The following is a 10000-nucleotide window of genomic DNA, read 5'->3' on the forward strand; positions in this document are numbered from 1 at the left end:
AGTGGACACTTTTTTTTTTTTGTTTGACGGGGATGACGCGTCGACGACCGGGGCTGACTGGAGCTTCCGACCCCGGAGACGAGCAGGGAGAGGCCGGGAGGAGGCGCTGACAGTCGCCTATATGTACCTTTTGAATCGCAACGAAACTTCAGACGTTTGCTTGTAATTTAAAACAACCAGAAACATTTAGGAATATGCGATTGTACACTTTTTTTTTTTTTTTTTTGACCGGGGCTGACTGGAGCCTCCGATCCCGGAGACGGAGCAGGGAGAGGCGGGGAGGAGGCGCTGACAGTCGCTGATACGTACTGGATAGAGTTCTCAACTATGGATTAGCCTAGGAACAAAGGCTGTTATTGGGTCTTTTATAATGATTAATCCAACGTTAATCCCCCCCCTTAAAAAAAATCCCCCACGTAGTTGTGTTTACTCGCTGCGGACAAAGAGACGCGGACGACACCGACGTGGAAAACACCTTCTGGCGGCGAGTAGACCCAAGCCGCCAGGGTACTTCCACCCAACGTTTAAATCCATGCGTTGGCCCAGACGCATTCCGCACTAAAGGCTCCCGGTTGAGATGATCGATAATCGTTTCACATTTCCAGCTCTGCAGAGAGGATGTTTTCAAACAAAGGGCCATTCTGCAAATCTCCTTCCATTAGCGTCATGGCCCCCCTCGCAACTCCAGCTTCTACATGAGCACATCTGATGGGATTGAACGCATGAATGGTAAAGAAAAAGAGGAATGTTATTGGGCTTCCCCTCCCCACTAGTCTGTTTACATGCACAACATCCAAATGATTCCATTCAATTGGTTGAAAAGTGCTTTTCTTGACACCTGACTCTTCAAATGTAGAATTAACACACACAAGTGTTGCCCAGAATGCATTGCTGCTGGTGGTTGTGTTCTGAGTATGAGGTGTGTTAGGACAAGAAACCGTCCCAGCATGCATTGCTGATTGATGGCTGGCGTTACAATAAGGCCGTGTCTACACTAAGCCGGATAACCCCTTACACCAGGGGTCGGCAACCCAAAATGTTGAAAGAGCCATATTGGACCAAAAAAACAAAAACAAATCTGTCTGGAGCCGCAAAAAATTAAAAGCCATATTACATGTGTCATGAGATGTAAATTTAATTAAGAGGACTTAAAGAAAAAAACTAAATTAGCTCAAATATAGCTACAAATGAGGCATAATGATGCAATATGTACATATAGCTAGCCTAAATAGCATGTTAGCATCGATTAGCTTGCAGTCATGCAGTGACCAAATATGTCTGATTAGCACTCCACACAAGTCAATAACATCAACAAAACTCACCTTTGTGCACTCACGCACAACGTTAAAAGTGTGGTGGACAAAATGAGACAGAAAAAGAAGTGGCATAAAACACGTCCTAGAAAGTCGGAGAAAGTTATGCATGTGAACAGACTATACGGTGAGTTCAAGGACCGCCAAAATAAGTAGGACAAAAGGGCGCTCGCCAAATACTTGAATCAGTGAAGCATATTTAATATAAACAGTGTGATTTATAACAATTATGGAGGTTTGTGTCATGTTTGTCCTCCTACAGAAACCATACTAAAACAAAAAAATTGATTTTTTTCCCCCCTCATCTTTTTCCATTCTTCATACATTTTTGAAAAATCTCCAGAGAGCCACTAGGGCGGCGCTAAAGAGCCGCATGCGGCTCTAGAGCCGCGGGTTGCCGACCCCCGCCTTACACGAATAATGACTTAGCCTAAGCCCCGTTTCAGCCAAACTAAACTATCGTTTAAGGTTCCTGAATTCCTCGCGGCAGTAAAACGGCTGATTGAACAAAACAGAAGTCATGGTCATGGACCCAAACACTCCTGTAGATGTCACACATGGGACGGTTTAGTAAGTAAGAATAGTTTGAGTTATATTGTTCCTCATAATGTGTACAAAATAATAGGTCTATAAATGACACAATATGTTAATTAGGAGTCTTTGTTTGTTTACTTACTACTAAAAGACAAGTTGTCTAGTATGTTCACTATTTTGTTTAAGGACTAAATTACAATAATAAACATATGTTTAAAGTACCCTAAGATTTTTTTGTTCAAAAAATGTTGTTTGTGGTCCCCTTTATTTAGAAAAGTATCGAAATACAATACAAAATATTGGTATCGGAACAACCCTGACCGATCTAAGGCCCCTTCTACACTATGTCGGCTAAGGTTATCCAGGGTAAATCCCACCTAACCATATCCGTGTCCACACACACACAATGGTCGTTTAAGACCTCCCCCCGACCTCTCCAGTGTTGCTTTGTGTCTAAGTTCTTAAATGTAACTTATCTGAACAATATCCAGTGTTGTGCTATTTCAGTTAACTGGAATCCAGTGTGCTATTGTAGTGAATCACACCTGAGACATCATAAATTAATCACATCTTTTAGACACGTAAACAATGTGATAAAGAACATTTTACATCAATCAATCTAGGGATCTAGATATCTGGTCAGGACACTCCTCACTCTTTTACCTTCACTTTCATTTTCCATTCCTTTTTGGTGACTTTATGTACTCTGGACTTAGACCAGTGGTTCTTAACTTGGGTTCGATCGAACCCTAGGGGTTCGGTGAGTTGGCCTCAGGGGTTCGGCAGACCCTCCGCCGCAGAGGGCGAGACACATCCGACTCATCGTGTAAATAAAAACTTCTCCCTATCGGCGTATTACGGGTGCGGCAACAGCAGAAGTCAGACTGATTTGCAGGTGTGTCATTTGTTTTGAGTTCATGCACTGTGTTGGTTTTGTTCTTTGAACAAGGTGATGTTTGCGCATGGTTCATTTTGTGCACCTTTGTCTTGAATTTAAAAAAATATATATATATTTTTCACTAAAGAAGGGTTCGGTGAATGCGCATATGAAACTGGTGGGGTTTGGTACCTCCAACAAGGTTAAGAACCACTGACCTAGACGTTGAGTCCATGACATACGTGGCGGACAATAACTGTTTTGCCAGTCCAAATGCATTTGCTTGCATTCAATTGGTTGATAAGTGCTTTTCTTGACACCTTCACCTGACTCTTCAGGTTTATAAGAGGGAGCGGCTTATTTACGCATTTTTCCCCCCCGCTAACGCCCATGTTTTGTGTTCAGTCGTTTGCATTAAACCCAAGCAGAGGACTGAAATGTTGTGGTATTGTTTGTGCCAGGGCGTCATCTATTGGATGAGTTCGCTCACTGCAGGGTTTTTGTGGGTTAAAAAAGTACTTCCTGTTTTGATGCCTTACCCGGACATAAGCGCTCGTAGCGTTTTTGCTCGAAATGATTTGTCATTTAGTTTGTAAGTTTTACAATATAACTAAAACAATTCGTACTTACTACACCGTCCCATGTGTGGTGTCTGTAGGAGTGTTTTCATGCATGTTTGTGCGTGCTATTGTAATGTTATGAAGCTAGCGTTGTTAGCATTAGCTAGTATGCTAACACATTTACATGTGTCTGTGTTAGTAATATTAACTTACAACGGCATTCTTTTGGTATGGTTTCTGTTTCACAAATTCCTCAGTAAATTCACCAAAACGTCACAGTGGAGTTATTGAGTCTGTTTAGCTGGTTGGAGAGCTAGCTTGCGCAGCTAGCGGGTCCATGACCATGACTTCAGTTTTGTCCTATCATCCGTTTTACTGCCATGTTGCAGACACCGTTTGGAAACAGTTAAGGCATGTAAATAAAGATTTAGTAAATAAAAACATTTGTAAAAAAACGTATATGTCTGTGGCTAATATATGGAAACATATTTTGTTCTTCTAAAATTTTGTGGGTGCGGCTTATATTCCGGTGCGCTCTATAGTCCGGAAAATACTACTATACACACTATAGCCGCACACAACATTTTTTAAATGGCCGTTGTTTTCGCTCCATTACTGTGTGAAATGTGAGATTCACTTGAAGCCTTGTTTAGTAGCTTCTGGCTGGGTCCGTTCTGCGAGCATGTGCTCCTACAGCGGCATCGTCATTCAACTGGTAATGCCAGGATCATTGCCGCTGCTTGATGATTGCCTGTAATAGGGCACCAGATGCAAAGATTGTTGGCGAGGAGGTTTTAACTACCATAAACACAACCGTGCACATTTAGCATGTTGCTACAAAACATGCGGCGCATAACTGATATCTATATATCTTTGTATTTGTTTAAAAAAAAGTGACTTCCCTTTGGGTATAGACTGCGGTTGACAATTTAACGGACAAAAACACCCCTGTACTGAAAAGCAAACACCTCCGGTCTCACCTGCCTCTCCGCAGATTGTCATCGCCCCCAAGGTCGGTCACAGCGGGCAGACGCACGGTTTTGTCTCTCTGTCAACAAAACACGAGACCGGTTAAATAGTTGTGTGACATCCAGATAAGATTTTGCCTTGCTCCTCAGTTTGTGGCCCAGGGAACCAGTTCCTGTCGCATTTCTGCTGGCAAAATAGCAGCAAGTGGAATCAATGGTCTCTTTACACTGCTAATTTATGTTAGCCCATATGCTAACAGCCTTTTCACACACATACATGACTCCTTAGGTAGTTCATTGCTTTTTAGAAGTCGGAACGCGTCGAGGATGGTTTGTCGTGATCCCAATATGCAGAGCACAGCGGGAGACAGAGTGCAGGTAAAAAAGGTATGCGACGCTTAAACCAAAAATGAACAAAAGGCAAGTCCCGCTAGGAAAAGGCACTGAAGCATAGGGATGGCTACGTAAAACAAAAGTAAAACTGAACTGGCTTACAAAGTCAACAAAAACAGAATGCTGGACGACAGCAAAAACTTACAGCGTGCGGAGCAAAGACGGCGTCCACAAAGCACATCCCGTACATGACGTGACGATCAACAATGTCCCCACGAAGAAGGATAGCGTACGCACAACTTACATAGTCTTGAGTGCGAAAACAAAGCAGGTGCGGGCAATAGCGCTCAAAGGAAGGCGTGACGCTGCTACAGGAGAACACCAACAAAACAGGAAGGGTCACCAAAATAACAGCGCAAGACAGGAACTAAAGCACTACACACAGGAAATAATAGCAAACTAAAAACAAGGCACGACAACCTGGTGGAGTTTCATTTTTTAACCTTTTCTGCTGGTGGTGTGCCTCCGTATTTTTTTTTTTAAGGAAAAAAATGTGCTTTGGCTCAAAAAAGGTTAAAAAACACTGTTAAGGAATACGAAGCAGCGGAGATAATTTAACCCTACCACTTCCCCACGCCTGAACAATTTGATTATTCATTCACTTCCTCGTGTGTTGGAATGTTTCCATGAACAAATCCGTTTGAAAAATGTGCTCACTTCCTGTGTTTTGAATATTAGCAATGTATACATGCTTAATATGACTGGGTTTCCCCTGCATAGAATTGACGCCGCGGCAAAATAAAAGCCACCCCACCTCCAAAAATACGAGTTTTTCGACCAAAACGGCTAGCTAATGTTATCAATCAATCAATCAATCAATGTTTACTTATATAGGCCTAAATCACGAGTGTCTCAAAGGGCTGCACAAGCCACAACGACATCCTCGGCTCAGATCCCAGGCTCAGATCCCACATATTTATGTTAGCATTTGTGGTTAAGAAAACATAAATATTTGTTTCGCTCACACGCAGATAACACGCGCACATAAACAATTTGCAGCCATGTTGTTACGATTTAGTGACAAACTATGTTAGCTAGCCAAATTGCTATCATTAGCTAGCGACACTCCGCTTGTGCAGCAGTTTGAATCATTAAGTACGACAGCTTGAGAACAGTCCCTTTAACAAATCCTGAAGTAGTGTGTGATCTATTCTTTATCTATTAATGGGAATTTGGTGGTTTGAAATATACGCCACGCACACATACCCCACCCCCCCATCCAATGCGAATCCCTTAGGAGTGTTGGACGGCTGGGCAGTGCCTGAAGAGCTGCAGCCCGCCACCGTAGCCCCCACCCCCTCCCCTCTGTTGCACGTCTCGAGATGTACGTTGTAATATGTATAAGTGCTTTGCTATGGAGGGTTTTTTCCCCACTCCAGACTGGGCCCCCTTCGGAGCCCAGTCTAGATTGTATTTTTTTACTCATCCTCCCCCGGCGTTGACCTTTTTCCCGTCTTTTTTACGGGGCGACCCATCAGCGTTCCTGTTCTGTAACCCTGTACACTGTTTGTTTGTCTCACCTTGAACGGGTTTGTGCTGAAAACAAAGCTCCGTTGTACTTGTGCAATGACAATAAAGTCCTACCTACCAGGATGTTTTTGCACAGGGTAAATTTGACACCAGATAAGGACTACGTGTAAGGAAGATGACAATATTGGAAAAAATACATACAAAATGATGAAATCCCTGTTATAATATGGGAATGAGAAACACAATTGTTTAGTATTAGTCAGTATTTGGCTATTATATAACCGATTCCTCCAATGTGGCTATAAACTAGCGATGTATCCTAGCCCGTTTAATAATTTGCATCATGTTTCACTTTGAACACAAGCTGAAAATGGCCTGATTTTTTCTAGGAAAGGACCGTCCTCAATGCAACAATCTGAACAATATTTGAACGTGCGGCTGGCTGGTTCAGGACTTTCAACTGTGTACACTCCTCTCACACACACACACACACACACACACACACACACACACTACACACACATTGCAAGCAAAGTCCGTTGTCTGCCAGCCTCAGTCAACACTAATACTCCCAGATAGGAGGGAAGTGAGGTCATCAAGAACTCATCAACCCATGTGTTCATAATCTACTCTTAGCTCCCAGTCATAATTAGAACAATCAAAGCTAGCACTCCCCCCCCCCGACACGCCACATGTATGACCAGAAGCGTCCATTCCAGACTATATGACAAAGTCCTCTCAGAGAGTGGGAGGAAGGGATACAAGGGGAGGTTAAGGGGGGTTCCTTAGCCTTGAGTCACGCTGTAGGATTATTGGGTCATGCTTTGTTACCCAGCTGTAGAAAAACCCCTCGTTCACAGAGAAGTGGGCTTGCAATGAGCAATGTCCCTTCCGTGTTTCTGTCTCTAGAATGGTACGTAAAGGTGTGTTAGGTCCCTGGTGCCTTTGGAAGAAACGGTGACTCTGACCGAGTAAAATAGCAAGACTTCAACTGAATTCAACATTAGTCAGTAAGAGGTGCTTTCAAGTGCTTCTAAAAGGATCAAATAGCTCTTCTTTCACATTGCCAGGTGGCAAATGTCTGTTACGGAGCCAAGTTCTACCAAGCATAGTTTGTTTTTGTTAAATTACCCTCCCGCATAAGCTGAAACAAAAGTAGGAGTGCCAATTTTGGTGGCACACAAAAGCGTTTGGTGTAAACATTGCTTTAGGCCCCCTCTACACTAAGCCGGCTAAGGTTATCCAGGGTAAATCCCACCTGACCTTATCCTTGTCCACACACAATGGTCGTTTAAGACCCCCTCCCTCCCTCCGTCCGCCAGCGCAACGTGGGGCCCTATTGTAGTGAATCACACCTTTAATGGACATGTGAAAGTAAACAATGTGATAAAGAACATTTGACAACAATCAATCTAGGGATCTAGATATCTGGGGCCGTACTTATCAAGCTTCTTAGAGTGCCATTTTACACTTAAGTCCTGAGAATTTGCGAAATTTAGTCCTACTCTCAAACTTAAGAATAAAAGCTTTTTATCAACGTTCTTAAGTCTAAGAATCACTCCTACTCTCCACGATATTTAAGAGACCTTCAGAGGTGTCTTAAGTGGTTAGGAGTTGCCAGCAGGGGGTGGCACTGAGGCGAGAGAGACGTGCGCGAACGTTCAGGGAACGGAACAATGTGGGTTTTTTTTTTATGACGAGCAGCTGATCAAACGGTATCGTTTAGACAGAGCGGGTATTATTTTTGTCACAGATTTAATACTTTTCGATTCCTTGTTGATTTCTGCATGTGTCTGCAGTGGGCTAGTATATATAGAGCCACCCACACCAGTTTCAAATTAGTTGCCTAATTAATGAATTGGAAAGAAAATGTTATGACAGTAGCGTATGTGTGTGGCCGTGAGGTGAGTGACGTCAGTGAGTGTGTGGGCGAGAGAAGAGAGGGAGCGGTAGCGTGAGTGCCGGCGGGGACTAGTTTGTTTTGTATTATTTTGTAGTTTATTGTCAAAATATACACTCCCATTGTCCACTTCAATATTTCCAAGATATTTCTTTATTCTTAGACAACGGATTCCCTTCCGTGATTGGTCATTTCTATGGACACAGAAATGACGTCACCTAAAATTGCGTTTACGGCACATAGTAATGTCGTAATTCAGCTCTGAGTGTGACACTTAAGATTCAGTCCTACACTTCGCTGAAAGTGTGAGTAAGACGCTTGATAACTAACTTTTAAGTGCATCTTTCAGCGAAGAATTTATTTACTCTTAAGTCAACTCTTAGCAGACTTCTTAGGAGTAATTCTAAGAAGCTTGATAAGTACGGCCCCTGGTCAGGACACTCCTCACTCTTTTGCCTTCACCTTCACTGTCCATTCCTTTTTGGTGACTTTATCCACTCTGGACCTAGACGTTGAGTCCGCGACATACATGGCGGACAATAACTGATAGTCTTTTTTTTAATCACGTCCACGGGAGCCCGCATTCTCGTTGACTTTCCTTCGACAAATGGACAAAGTTTTTCGCTTAGTAGAACCCCAGCTGACCCGGACATTGGAAAGTTCTCTTGCCGTCTGAGAAGTGTTGTATCCCAGATAGCTGCAATGGCTTTCTCTTATGGTATTCATGTGTGATTTCTGTACACGTAGAAGGAGAAACACAGGCATGTCTGGATGACTCGCCTCTATATTTGTTATGAAGCCGGCTGTGGCGCGTTCTTTCTGACGTCACTTCCTGTGTGGGGCACGGCCTTTCTGACTTCACTTCCTCTCCGAACTCAGTTTGTAAACGATCAAGGAGTCCATGCAAAGCTAAGAGCTGGAGATTCAAGAAATACACGGCGCACTTACCCGTGTAAAAAATTATCCAAGGAGGGTTACCTTAAACGATGGTTTAGTGTGGTTGACACGATGCTTAGGATGAATAATTATTCGTTTCAGGGGTTATCCGACTTAGTGTAGTCATAACCTTAGGCTTAAGACTAACATTGGTCTCCTCACACGGAGTCACAAAGTCCTTGTTGGCGTACACGGACTTCGGATGTTTCCTGTGATGGGTGACCAGGGTTGCACACATCTCGCCGACGTTGGTTTTCTTTATTGCTTTAATTTAATTTTACAGATGCTCTCTAAATCCTACAGGTTTCATGGTTGTCGCTTGGCAACTCAAAGTTCCTGCTCCTGACAGAGATTGACTGTGAGATTAGGCCTAGCCAGTCTCCTGGACTCTTACCCTGCTTCTTCTTGAGCACAATGGAATGTGTTGGGGTTATGTCATGCAGGAAGACTCATTCCACCACCCATCAATAGTATTCAAGATTCTACATGTGAAATTGAGTTGATGCCGAAGAGCTCTGTTTTTGGTGTCATCAGACATCATGGTCCTCCAAGCCTTCTCTGAGTCTGAGGTGTACGTTGACTAACTTGAAACAGGCCTCTGTCATGTGCCCTCCGGGATCTCAGTCAATTACAGCAAAGTGTATTACCTATGTTCACTTTGGGTCCAGGTCCTCTTGAATTTTTTAAAAGCTCATCTTGTATAATTCCAGACTGATCTCTCCATTTCATTCGTACGCAACAAGCGTACGATCTTTCACAGAGCTCCAGAGCAAGGTTGTTTTGTTTTCTTTCCGTTCTTAAATGATTATTTTGACATTGGTCTCTATCTCACCAAGTGTCTTGGTGAAAGGCCAAGACTAGGTTGTCTGCTTCATGGGCTCATAACTGGTTTGTGAGAGAATTATTGCTGGTTAACGTTATCTTTCGGACTACAAAGAACATTTTATTTTCCGTATATTAGCCGCACCAGACTTTAGACTGCAGATGTATACATTGTGGAATTAATTAATAATAAAAAGAATGAACAACTCATGAACATTTACACATAA

General features: G+C 43.0%; 1 protein-coding gene across 3 annotated transcripts in view; it reads left to right on the forward strand.

The window, feature by feature from the left end:
• LOC133665175 (zinc finger SWIM domain-containing protein 5-like) overlaps positions 1-10000 on the forward strand; it is a 194542-nt gene that overhangs the window by 27295 nt on the left and 157247 nt on the right. The window lies entirely within an intron of this gene.

This window comes from Entelurus aequoreus, linkage group LG14 (genome assembly GCF_033978785.1).
Source record: "Entelurus aequoreus isolate RoL-2023_Sb linkage group LG14, RoL_Eaeq_v1.1, whole genome shotgun sequence".
Classification (NCBI taxonomy): domain Eukaryota; kingdom Metazoa; phylum Chordata; class Actinopteri; order Syngnathiformes; family Syngnathidae; genus Entelurus; species Entelurus aequoreus.